The following is a 13,547-nucleotide window of genomic DNA, read 5'->3' as shown; positions in this document are numbered from 1 at the left end:
CTAGATATGGAAACCTTCTCAATTCTCATCTGGCTTAGGTCAAACCTACTCTTAACTGGACAGCATCTTGGGGATCCAGGGAAATGAGGGACAAGTGAAAAGAAGAAACCAGCTTCAGCTGGTGTGGGGAAATAAGGCCTGGAATCCTAAACATGCAGCTAGTGTTCTTCACCTGGAACAGGTGTTTCTGAATCTAAGGAATATAGCTTAAACTTAGGATACACAGCAAAAGAGACCTCTCTCAAAGAAGGTCCATTCATTTGGATCCAATTTATCCAACTCATCATAGACACGGGACTGTAAACATAGTCATGGCCCTCTGGTTAATCACTCCATGGCCTTGGGTAGCGCATTTGGCCTCGTAATGTTTCTCTAGTATATATGAACATTCTATAATGTAAATTGCATTACATACATTCAAAACTGTACTACTCAGGGCTACTGCACAGAGCCCTGGGGTGGAACATAGGCCTGTGCCACTAATCTGGAGTAGAACTAGGACACTCTTGATATGTGAGCACCTGATGCGGTTATGCCATATGGCTGTGTCCCCACCCAAATCTCATCTTGGACTGTAGTTCCCATAATCTCCACATTATGAGGGAGGGACCCAATGCGAGGTAATTTAATCATGGGGGGGGGTACCCTCATGCTATTCTCATGATAGTGAGTGAGTTCCCACGAGATCTGATGGTTTTATAAGAGGCTTTTCCCCCTTTTGCTCAGCACTTCTCCTTGCTGCCACCATGTGAAAAAGAACATACTTGCTTCCCCTTTCCTCCATGACTGTAAGTTTCCTGAGGCCCCCCAAGCCATGTCGAACTATGAGTCAATTAAACCTGTTTCCTTTATAAATTACCCAGTCTCAGGTATGTTTTTATTAGCACTATGAGAATGGACTAGCACAGCACCAAATCAACTGAGTCAGGAATATCTATGCCTCCCTCAGTGAGCAACCAAACCCAGTGATATCCCTGGACTGGTTTGCCAAGGCCAGTCAGAGGGAAGACACGTGTGGCCAAAATGGCCACTGTGGCTTTCCTGAAACTTATGGTTAGCTAGAGTATTCCTAGGCTGTTAAGGTTTGGTTTTCTGACCCATGAGTTTCTTTTCATAGGAAATGAATCTTGGTGTGCCTATTCCCTCTTTGCCTAACAATGAATAAAATGGTGTTGACAATATTTGATTGGAAATCCAAATACCTTGCTAAAGTCCTGCACCAAAGCCACTGCACCTCCAGGCACCAAGAAATCACCCGCCATCACCACCCACCACCATCACTCACCCCCACCCCTGGAAGATTCTGCCTGTGGCTACCCCAAATTGGGTTGAGAGTGCAGGAGGTGATCCACCATAATTCAGCTCCAGCCAACTGCCCCTCCCCAAAGCTGACAAATGTCCACCCCTCCTGTTATGGACTAGAGGTCTGTGTTTCCCCTTTTAAGCCATATGTTGAAGACCTAAACCCAATGTGGTGGTATTTGGAAGTGAAGCCTTGGGGTCATAAGGGGATGGTTATCAAGATGGGATTGGTGTCCTTATAAGAAGAGATACCAGAGAGCTTGACTTGTCTCTCAATTTTCTGAGTCCACATGAAGAAGATGTCATGTGAGCACACAACAAGATGGTGGCCACCATCTTGTAGGAAAGGCCTCAGAATGCAATTCACCTTGCTGGCACACTGGTCTTGGACTTCCAGCCTCCAAAACTATGAAAAATGATTTTCCATTGCTTTAGCCACCCAGTTTATGGTACTTTAGTATAGAAGCCTGCGTGAACTAAGACGCAGCCTATCTCCGTGAGCTTTGTCACTACCCTCAGCACAATGACAGGAGAATAATTCAAGGATGAGAAAAACAAAGGTACCACCTCTGTTCTGACCAAAATTGACCTTTGCTTTGGCAATTGCTACAGGCACATAACCAACTAGTCATGAATATGGACAACCCCCAGTGCCCTCTGAGGATAACAGCCCCAGTCTATGGTGCCCAAGGGGCACCTGCACTGCCTTCCATGCCTCGCCAACTCTGCTCTGCCCACATCACTTCCTATAGGCCCTGAAGACAATGCCTCTGCCAGGAACCACAGAACTGGAAACAACGACTCCCTTTCAGCAGAGAAAGGTGCCTGAGGTAGAAAATTTTCCCTCCATGCTCATAAATGTTACCAAGACTTTCTCAGATGCAAAAGGAGAAAAGTTCCATATTTATAAAAATCACCCAGAAAGAACAAAACACTGTGAATAAGAACTAAATTAATATGGTCCCTGCCTCCCAGGAAGCAGGCAATCTGAGAAAACACAGATCCAGAAAAAAAGAAAAAGGTTAGAAGCAGGCAACTGATGAAAAATACTGAATAAACCCCTAATGTATATACAAATCAAACATATGCCATGTGCCCCCATATGAGGGAAGGATCAACTGTTAGGATTAAAGGACATATTTATTCAACCAAGAATAGAGTTGAAGAAGGAGAACAGAAATCATAAGGTACAGTCTCATCACCACCCCTCAGAAAGATTCCCTGTCTTCCCCCTAAAAGCTGGGGTACAACCTCATCTGGGCTCCCCCAGCATTTTGTACCTTCCTCTGCAACCACCTTGGTGATATCCTGTGATTATCTATCTTCTCCACTAAACAGGAAAAGGTTACTTTCTCTTCTTTTTGGAAAAAAGAAAGAAAGAGAGAGAAAGAAAGAAGAAAAAGAATGAAAGAGAGAAAGAAAGACGAAGAGAAAGAGGGAGAGAGAACAGGGGTCTTGCTTTATTGCCCAGGCTAGAATGCAGTCTAAAAATGGGTATTAAACACCTCTTTTATGCCAATGATTGTGCTTAACAATGGAGACAGGAAGGAATAAGGGAGGAAAATAACAAACAAGCAGCCAACCAATATTTCATTTAAACCTGTGAAATGCTATGTAATTACTGAGGAGTGATTTACTTCCAATTATGTAGTCACTTTTAGAGTAGGTGTAATCTGATACTGAGAAGGATGTATGTTTTGTGGATTTGGGGTGGAGAGTTCTGTAAATGTTTATTAAGTTTACTTGTTCCAGGTCTGAGTTCAAGTCCTGGATATCCTTGTTAACTTTCTGTCTGGTTGATCTAAAAAGGTTACTTCTTACATGCAACTTTGTTTCACTACTACTACCAAAACAATAATAGCAAAAATATAATCTGAGCACTTATTTTGAGCCAGGCCTTCAGATAAGAACTTTAAGTGCATTATCTCATTGAATATTCACAACATACTTGCAAGACTGTACTATTATTATTTTATAGGAAGTAATATATGTATTACTATACATATGCCAAGTTTCCACACTGCCTTCACATACAATTAGCATTATTATTAGTGTCTTATGTATCCATCCACAGCTTCTTTGTGTATATATGAAGCCTCTTTTTAATTTCCAAAAGGTAACAAGCTATACAAACTGCTCTGCACTTTGAAATGCTCACTTATCTTGAAGGTCTTTACATAGACGGCTATTTCACACCTTTACACAGCTGTGTAGTATTCTGCTCGTGGTTGAACCATAAAACATTTAATCACATTTCTTGATGATGAACCCATGGATACTTCTGTAATTGTAGTTTACAGATGAGAAAAATGAGGCTCAGAGAAGTTAAGTAATTTGTACAAAGTCACACAGCTGGTATGTGGCAGAGGCAGGATTGAGGCTGAAGTTGGTTAGATTCCAGCTGAAGCTCTTAAGCAATTTGCTATATTTACTGCCTGGCACGATGCCTGTTATGCAGCAGACACTGAGTACATACTTGAATAGATTAATGAACCAATAAACTAAAAGGAAAAAAAAAAAAGGAGAAGAAGCAAGAAGAATGACTCTAGCTCTCTTTCTTCTATACTTCCTGTTCTTCCTCTCTAGATAGCTACATCCACAGGCACTCACCCCCTGTATATTATCAAAGCAGTAGAGCAAAGAAGTTTACAGCCATTTGGCAGCCTGCAAAGACCTGGGTCCTGCCTGATTCCCCACACTTAATTAATCCCAACTAAGCCCTGGATAAAGGACATCCTAGAATGTACGCAAGCTTTGCCTTTGCTGGCCAAAAGCCCCAAAGCTCTGCACAAAAAGGTCACAAGGAAGTGGAGAAAAGGGTTCCTGGGGCAAATAGCACCTGTGCTTCCATCCCCAGCCATCCCAGGGACACATCCAAGCTGAGCGTCAGTGCTGATTAGACAGCCAACTTTCACTCCTTTCTTGGGGGCTTGCAGCACGGCTCTTCCTCGACCAGGCAGACATCCTGAAAACCTTCAACTCCTTCCAAATGTTCCATAAAGCTGACACATGGAGCCTTGTTTCTACTCTGTGTTTTACATTAGGCTCAGCCTTCCAATAAATTTAACACCGGAATTATATACAACATTAAGTGCATGCAAACCCAGCTGATTTCTTCACAAGCTCTTTTGTGCACAGCTGCTGGGAAGGTGCAGCATTTGACAACAGGAAACTCGTGTCTTTCAATGTGGCAGACCCTGGGGAACACCACCTGCCAGGTAACCTCCCAGGGACCTCCCAAGGTATCAGAAAGGTTTACTTCATCTGACTTCTAAGTGTTAGAAGAACATTGCAAACTTTACCATCTGCATTCAGCCTGCAAGACCCCTCAAAAGACATGGAATTCCTGCCTTCTGAAGGGCCAGACTTAAAACAACTTAGAATGTGCATGTCACATATATTTACACATGTAATATACACCATTCCCTGTCCACGTTGTCTGTGAATGTTCCATATATATGGAATTTCTGGAGAGCAAGGGACTGATCAGAAAATGCACACCTGTCTTCCTCTGATATTTTGCTGTCATGATGAATAATAACCAATATTTATTTAACAAGGGCTCAGAATTACAACTTAATCGGTTGTAATCTGCTCAATGAAGGAATAACGTCCTCTGCAATTATTCTAATCTCATCCATTTAATCTAAAATCTACGGGACATTACAGATTTTTCCAAGACAGAATATTTAAATCTCTTCCTCCATATTTAGCTTTCAACTAAATATGGACACGCAAAACAAATGGTGATTTTTTAAAAATGTTACAATGCCAAAAAAAAAAAATCTATAATTTTTGCCCACGTTGAAGGCTGGCTTATTAGTTATAGGATTAGTATAGTATTTACAATTCCCCTAAACTGAGAAATTTTTAAAGCTTGTATGTTTGTTTTTCAGTTCCCTCGGCTGGGTTCACACTGAAATATGTGAAACAGAAATCTCAAAGCAAGGGTATCATCAAGCATGTCCAGCTATATTGAAAGCAAACATACATTTTTACCAAGGTGACCAGAGAGAGAGAAAAGACATCAGCTAGCCAATTAACGAACAAAAATCTCATCTTCATTTGTGAGTTTCCCTTTAAAACATTTATATTTATGGTTCTTCCTAACACATCATGTTGATAAATTCTGTTGAAAGTCGGTGTCTCAACACTGTTAGGCACTGCATGACTTGTATTTCTCATATACAGTCCAAAATGTGGATCATGATGGAAAAATTCCTTGACATTTTTGTTTTATAATTATTATTATCACAGTGAAATTCCAGTGGGGCTTTGCCAGATATATATCAGAAGTAAAATTCTTTTTAAAGTAAATCATTATAAAATCCCTTTCCTTTATACCATGCTGGAAGTGCAGTGTCTAAAGGTCTTTTGGGAAAATAAATAATGGAAATTTTGTTATTGATCTCACGCAGAGGCAGCGAACCTAATGAATTATTGTTATTCTACCCACAGCAAATATTATGAGGTCCAAAATAATAACATTCAATTAAATAAAGAAAGCCAGATAGGATGAAAGATAAAACATAACTTAACCATGAATTCCTTTCAGTACTTCCTACTCATTTCATCTGTCATACATTTAAAATGAAATTCTTTTTAAAAAGTAGTTTCCCATGCCACAGTAATAATTAAAATTATTATTTATCTTGTGATAGACATGTATCATCTTCAACAAAAGGAGGTTGCTGATCTTCATTAAAAGATAATTTATACTTGGGTTTTTAAAAAATTTAACAACAAAAGCCTTAAGCTGATAGCTAAGTCCCCTAGGATTTACCAAGATATTTGAGAGTTAAATTTGAGCAAAACTATCAAAGCAATTTTGAACATATTCACAATAATGCCCTGTTAACATGGCTTCTTGTTACACGAGTCGAGGTTCATCAGACTAAAAGGTCACAACATGTCCCTCAGAGCTTAACTGGATCTGGGAAATCACAACAATTCACTGAGGGAGGAAGGATAGCTAGAAGCAAGTGTTCATCAATTTCTCTATGATATATTACTTTCAAAGCAGAAACCATTGCATTTTCAAATTCCATATCTGGTTCATGAAGCCACCAAGAAAATTCAAGTGACTGCTGAGCTTAGGAAGCAGCTAGTATAATCTTAAATCTTCAGGACAAAGCCCCCACTGTTATTCCATAGGCTAACCTAAGGCACCCGCCTTTTACCCCCATTATGGTGACCCAACTACTCCACAGCTTGGGTTCTTGCTGGAGGAAAAGACTTCTTGATGCCATGCTCCATGGCTGAGCTTCATCCTAGCTTCACCCTTCCTGTGGCTCAGCTAGTGCCCCACCCATCTCCCTATGCAGTAAAAATGAAGACCGAATCCTTGGCACCCACTATTTTCTTTCTCATAAGCTGTAACAAAATCACATTCACAAAGAAGCATTTTCTAGAAATGGATTTCTTTTTGAAGGGTGTGAGTTCCACCATTTCTCAAAAACCAAAGAATCCAAAGAGAAAATGAATCATTTTGAACTTTTTATTGAGCAGGGTGAAATGAAGGCCCTCAAATATGTGGGAAATGACTAGAAAGGATTCTGTCTAAGGAACCTTGGGATGATCTGCCCTCCAACATGGCATCACAGTCTCTAACCCATTCACCCACCCCTCAACTGCTTGATGAAGGAGGAAAGCTAAACCGTAGGCATCTCAGCAACCTGGCATTCCGCGCAGTGCTTGGCAGAGAGTGGGCTGTCACCACACACATCTGCAGACTGAAAGGAATAAACGAATGAAGAGCAGCTAGCACAGGGTGTTCTCTCTATGTGAGGGATGATACAAAGAATTTTAATCTTCAAAACGATCCTATCAGGTAGGTGCAGATACAATCATCCCATCTTACACAGAATGAAACTGAGGCTTAGAGAGGTTAGCCAGCTACGACGTGTGGAGATGACATCAGAAACCAAACCATCTGCTCCAGACCTTCAGCTCTCAACCACCATACTAAAATGCATAATAGATGAATCTCAATACTCAAAAATAAGCGCTTATTTAATATTCACCTATTTTTACATAGTGGATAATTTTGAATTTCATAATGCATTATGTTTCTAAAACATGTGTGTTTTTGCAAGCCAGTACTCTGATATTGAAGTGATAGTGTCTTTTGCCAGAGCTTAAAGAACTTTTAAAATCAACAACATGGGGAGAAAATCAATTCACACATGTCCAAGAACCTGTCATCAAGAGGTTCATGGTCCCCATACTTTGGTCCAACTATCTTGCAAGCATTTCAAATTTCCTGGAAGCAACTGAGAAAAAAGAGAAGCTTTGGAGAACCAAGCCTGTCAAAACAAATCTCAACCACACAATTTCACAGTTCTGTGCTGCTTCTTTCATTCCGACATAAAAATGCATGGTCTCAGAAGCCTCTCAGCTGACTGTCTCTGCAATGTCTTCCTTCCCGACATGAGCATCCTCATGTGATCCAAGTAGTAGCATTAATACATATTGCCACATGATGCAGATGAGTTTGGGAATGGAAATAAAATGCATTGGCTGAGGTTCCACTTTGGCAGGAAACAGAGGTTCATCTGGAACTGACAGGATCGTTAAATTGGGTATTTTTTTAAACATGGAAGCATTTGCCACGCTACTTGTGATTTTCAGACACAGGTGGAGACTGACGCTTTTGTTGTTATGCACAGGATTGGGTTGCATTGGCTGGACTGCTGCTGTATTTGTTCTGCAGGCTAACTAGAAATATCACTAGTTCCAGAAGGAAGTTTCAACACTAAGAATAGGAGAGCCAACTTGCTACCCAGCTATTCTCACTAGAAGGCAGCACATAATAGCCAAGGACCCCAAAAGTGAGCTGACATACACAAACCCTAACGATGAGTTTGTGTCCTTTGTAGGGACATGGATGAACCTGGAAACCATCATTCTCAGCAAACTGACAGAAGAGCAGAAGATCAAACACCACATGTTCTCACTCATAGGCGGGTGTTGAACAATGAGAACACATGGACACAGGGAGGGGAGCACTACACACTGGGGTCAGTTGGGGGGAAATAGGGGAGGGACGGTGGGGGGTGGGGAGCTGGGGAGAGATAGCAGATGCCAGACGTAGGTGATGGGGAGGAAGGCAGCAAATCACACTGCCGCATGTGTACCTATGCAACAATCTTGCTGTTCTTCACATGTACCCCAAAACCTAAAATGCAATAAAATAAAGGGGGGAAAAAATAAAAGACACAAACCCTAAGCAAGAGTTGTGATCTTGAAAAAAATGGTCACTTCCAAAAGGGAGCTATTTTTTTTAAAAAGTTGTCAATCATAAAACAGCTGTGTTTACACATACAAAGTGAAGTAGAAAACTCAGGCAGTTACCCAAATGATTTTAATCAAAACATCCCCTCAACTGAAATATCCAGACAACTGAAAATATAATATGGGACATTCTTATTTTTTTGGCTTGAATTATTCAGATTATTGCTTCATCTCTCCCATTATTCTTGTTTAGACACAGTCTAAAACCCTGTGCATTGGCAATTGAAAGCACAATTATTTGCGGATGCACATACTTAGGGACACAGGTGTCTATGGTTACAATTATGTGCAGACATAACTCAGCATAGACCAGCATCAAGTTTAAAGTTTTGGAAGCCTATCTTGAAAATGTGACCATAAGCAGAGATACTTCTTTTTAAATGCAACATTCTATAAAAAGTCACATAAGCAGGTAATGATTTGTTCCCAAAAAACTAAACCTTCTACACTAAATCATTTCCTTAAAATTGCCCTATTTTGATTTTGAGAAGAGGGGTATCCACAAAAACAGAATTTTTTTTTTTTTTTTTTTTTTTGAGACAGAGTCTCACTGTGTCACCCAGGCTGGAGAGCAGTGGTGCCATCTCGGCTCACTGCAACCTCCAACTCCCAGGTTCAAGCGATTCTCCTGCCTCAGCCTCCCAAGTACCTGGGACTACAGGTGCCCATCACCACACCCAGCTAATTTTTTTATTTTTAGTTGAGATGGGTTTCACTATGTTGGCCAGGCTGGTCTTGAACTCCTGATCTCAGGTGATCTGCCTGCCTCGGCCTCCCAAAGTGCTAGGATTACAGGCATGAGCCACCCCACCCAGCCAAAAAATAGAATTTTTATTAACACAGTCCTTACCCAAACTGGCCCCTTTTGGCTTCAGAAACCACATTTCCATGAAATATGTTTTCTTTCATTTTTATATTTTAGGTGTACAAAATGATATTTTAATATGCATAACACAGTGAAATTACTACTACAGTCAAGCAAATTTTATGCATCTACTATGTTTTCTTAAATCAACTAGAAAAACTACCTCCCTTCCAAATATCACTTCCTTCCAGCTTCACTTTTGAATGGCCTACTTTATCTCCATCAAGGAAAAAAATTTTGTCATTTCTTACATTGCATTTAAAATCTTACTACATTTATGCCTCTTAAATTTAACTTATTTTTGAATATATCCTCCAACTATAGAATATATTCAAGTATTTGTATCACAAAGGAGAAGCAGAGAATGCCATTGACTCAAATGCAGCCCCAAACTATAAATTCATTTTAATTAAAGATATTTGATAAGCACTCATGCTGAAAGAAATGAAGGGGGAAGGGAGGATACCAAAAAAAGTTATCTTTTACAGAGAAATTAAAAATCACAGGAAGAATTCAATAACTCAGGAAGGCATCTAGAAACCTTCTGTTTGAATCCTTTTATCCAAGCACGCTGGTTAAAATTTGGTAGTTCTCATTTCTGGTCAGTATGATAACCTGAAGTGACACAGGTATATAGACAACCTTCCCCAAACCCTCTCCCTCCAAAAAAAAAGGAAAAGGAAAAATAGAATAGTAAATGTGATATAATAAAAAGGGTTTTGGTTTTTTTTTTTTTTTAAAGCAAAAACAAAACCAGAAAAAAAAAATACTGGGAAACCAGGCACATGTCTATAAGGCAATAATTTTCAACCTGGGCTGCATATTCGTTTAGAAACATCTAGAAGCTTAAAAAAAAAATCTCTCGGGGTGGGATCCAGGTATCAGGGCACTAGAGCTTTCAGTTGATTCTAATGTACAGCCTGTCTTGAGAACCACTGCCATAAGGCCTTGAGAGAGAGTAGGCACTACAGCCACAGGTCCTGGTCAAGGAAACTCTCACAGAGCTCCCTGCATAAAACTAGCAGCCCAGAAGACACCTATCTTGAAAGCAGACACAGAGTACCTCTGCTCACTGGCCTGGAGACAAGAAACAGAAAGAAACATGAATCTTGTAAGAGTAGAGTTCCAAAGATATTCCTCCATGGAGTGAGGAATTAACATACAAATAGCCCAGCCCTCGTGAAACCTGAAAACCCAGCAAAGAAAATACAGATGACTGCATAACGTTGCCTTAAAGACCCTATGTAGGTCTGCTAGAGAAAATCACTGTTACTAAAGAGGAACTTATAGTTGAAATAATAAAACACACAAGAAAAAAACAGTCATGACAGAGCCTATATGAACAAGATATGGGAGAATCTTTCAGACTGATCTATTACAGATCTATTGATCTATTACAAATCTATTACAAATCAATCTGAAATAATGCCTTATAGTAAATATCTTCAGTGAGATAGAGAAGGAATAGAAACTACAAGAACTCATCTCATCAAAAAGAAGAAAAATTTAAAATATATATAGGAATTCTAAAACTAAAATATATAGGTGTTAAAATTTTAAAAACTCAACATAATGGGTTCAATGAAACATAGAAGGAGAGTGGATTAATGACTAGGAGGACAGACCTGAACATTTGACCCCAAATGTATGTCAGAGAAATAAAGAAACTGAAAATAAGATGCCAAAGTTGAGAGAAATAGAGGAAAGAGGAAGAAGCTTTGTCTAATAAAAGTTCAAAAGGAAGAAAAGTGAAAGAATAGAGAAGTATTAGAAAAGGATAATTGCATTTTCCAGAACTGAACAAAAACACACGTATTCACATAGGAAAAAAAAATCAGACCTAATGCCAAAAAGGAGGAATTTTTTTTAAATTCACACCTAAATACCAGTGAAATCAGTAAACAAAAGCCAACAGGGAAACCTTAAAGTATGAGAGAGAAAGCTAAGAAGAAAGCTTAAAGAAACAAGAGTTAGACATTCTAGACTCCATCAGCAATCACAGACGCCCAGCTGGCAGTGGAACAATATTATAAAAATGCTAAAATAAAATAATTGTCAAACTAGAATATTATACCCAAGTAAATAATTATACAAGTATTAAAACTAAACGAAGATATTTCCAAGCTGAAAACACCCAGTGAAATACGTATCCGAAAATGAGTTTGTATCCAAAATACACAAAGAACTCTTAAAACATGACAATAAGAAAACAACTCAATTTTTAAAATAAGAGATCTGAACAGACATCTCACCAAAGAAGAGACACAGATGGCAAATAAGCATATGAAAAGATGTTCAACACCATATGCCATGAGGGAGCTACAAAGCAAAATAAAAACAACCATGAGATACCCCTACACACCTATTAAAATGGCTAAAATCCAAAAACCTGACAATACCAAATGCTGATGAGGGCACAGAGCACCAGGGACTTTCCCTCAAGGCTAGTGGGAATGCAAAATGATACAGCCACTTTGCAAGATGGTTTAGACCGATTTAACAAAGCTAAACACAGACTTTAAATATGATCCAGCAATCACACTCCTAGGTACTTATCCAACTAAGTTGAAGACTTAGGTCCACACAAGAAAATAGAACACAAATGTCTATAGCTTTATTTGTAATAAAACAAACAACAGCCAAAACTGGAAATAAGACATCCTTCAGTAAGTGAATGGATAAACAATGGACCGTACAATGGAACACAGTTATTCAGCAGCTGAAAAAAGTGAACTATCAAGCCACAAAAAGAGAAAACTTAAGTGCATATTACTAAGCAAAAGAAACCAGTCCACATGGCTGCATGATTCCAACCATATCACAGTCTGGAAAAAGAAAACAATGGAGACAGAAAAAAGATCAGCAGCTGCCAGAGGCTTAGGAGAAGAGGAGGTATAAATAAGGGAAACCCAGGAGGTTTTAGGGCAGTGACAGTTGTCTGTGTGATACTATAATGGTGGATACATGGCACTGTACATGGATACCATAGAACTGTATTACATAAAGAGGGAACACTACTATAAACCACAAACTTTGGTTAATGATAATGTATCATGATTGACTCATTAATTGTAACAAATGCACAATACTAAAGAGACATGTTAGTAATAGGAGAAACTGGGCGTGGTGGCTCATGCCTACAATCCCAGCATTTTGGGAGGCCAAGGCTTGTGGATCACCTGAGGTCAGGAGTTTGAGACCAGCTTGGCCAACATGGTAAAACCCCGTCTCTACTAAAAATACAAAAAATTAGCCAGGCATGGTGGCAGTTGCTTGTAATCGCAGCTACTTAGGAGGCTGAGGGAGGAGAATTGCTTGAGCCCAGTGGCAGAAATTACAGTGAGATGAGGTTGCGCTATTGCACTCCAGCCTGGGCAACAAGAGCGAGATTCCATCTCAAATGATAATAATAATAATAAAGTGGAATAATAGCAATAATAGAAATTGTTGGGGCAGAGGTACATGGGAATACCTTGTGCTATCTCCTCAATTTTTCTGTAGATATAAAACTGTTCTGAAAAATATAGTCTAGTAATTAGAAAAAAATGAAAAGGAAAGGAAAAAGACTGATTATTGTGCATAGTCACCGGATAATTAAAAGATATGCATCAGCAAAAAGGACACTCAACACAGACACATAAGAAATAGGCTAATAAATTAAAATAGTAAATTAAAAGCAAAATAGCAATTAGTAAATTAAAAGATGCCTTGACTACTTCAAAGCAAAAGTGAATTTTGAAGGATTTAAAAACAAGGTAAAAATGCCTATCCCTTTGTACAATATGTGAATTATATCTCAATAAAGCTGTTACCAAAAAAATAAAATGTGCATCCCTCATAACCCAGTAGCCCTATTTCTAATTATCAATTTCCTCAATATGCACAGAGAAACCAGAATAAAAAGAGCAGTATTATCTGTAATTTCAAAAACAAGGAATGCCCATCAAGAGTGGAATATTGTTCATGGAAGCATATATGGTAAACCGTAAAATGGGGAGAGCATGAACAATAGCTCTGGAGAGGCAAAGATGTTCAGATTTCCAAAGGTATTTCAACATGTCAAAAATGGAACTCTTTTTTTTTTTTT

General features: G+C 39.1%; 1 protein-coding gene across 6 annotated transcripts in view; it reads right to left on the bottom strand.

Moving 5' to 3' along the window:
• Positions 1–13,547, bottom strand: part of GFRA1 (GDNF family receptor alpha 1) — a 225,628-nt gene that overhangs the window by 185,205 nt on the left and 26,876 nt on the right. The gene's annotated exons all lie outside the window — the stretch shown is intronic.

This window comes from Cebus imitator, unplaced genomic scaffold, assembly GCF_001604975.1.
Source record: "Cebus imitator isolate Cc_AM_T3 unplaced genomic scaffold, Cebus_imitator-1.0 Scaffold161, whole genome shotgun sequence".
NCBI classification, from domain to species: domain Eukaryota; kingdom Metazoa; phylum Chordata; class Mammalia; order Primates; family Cebidae; genus Cebus; species Cebus imitator.
The sequence above is the reverse complement of the archived record's forward strand: the minus strand, read 5'-3'. Positions and strand labels throughout refer to the sequence as shown.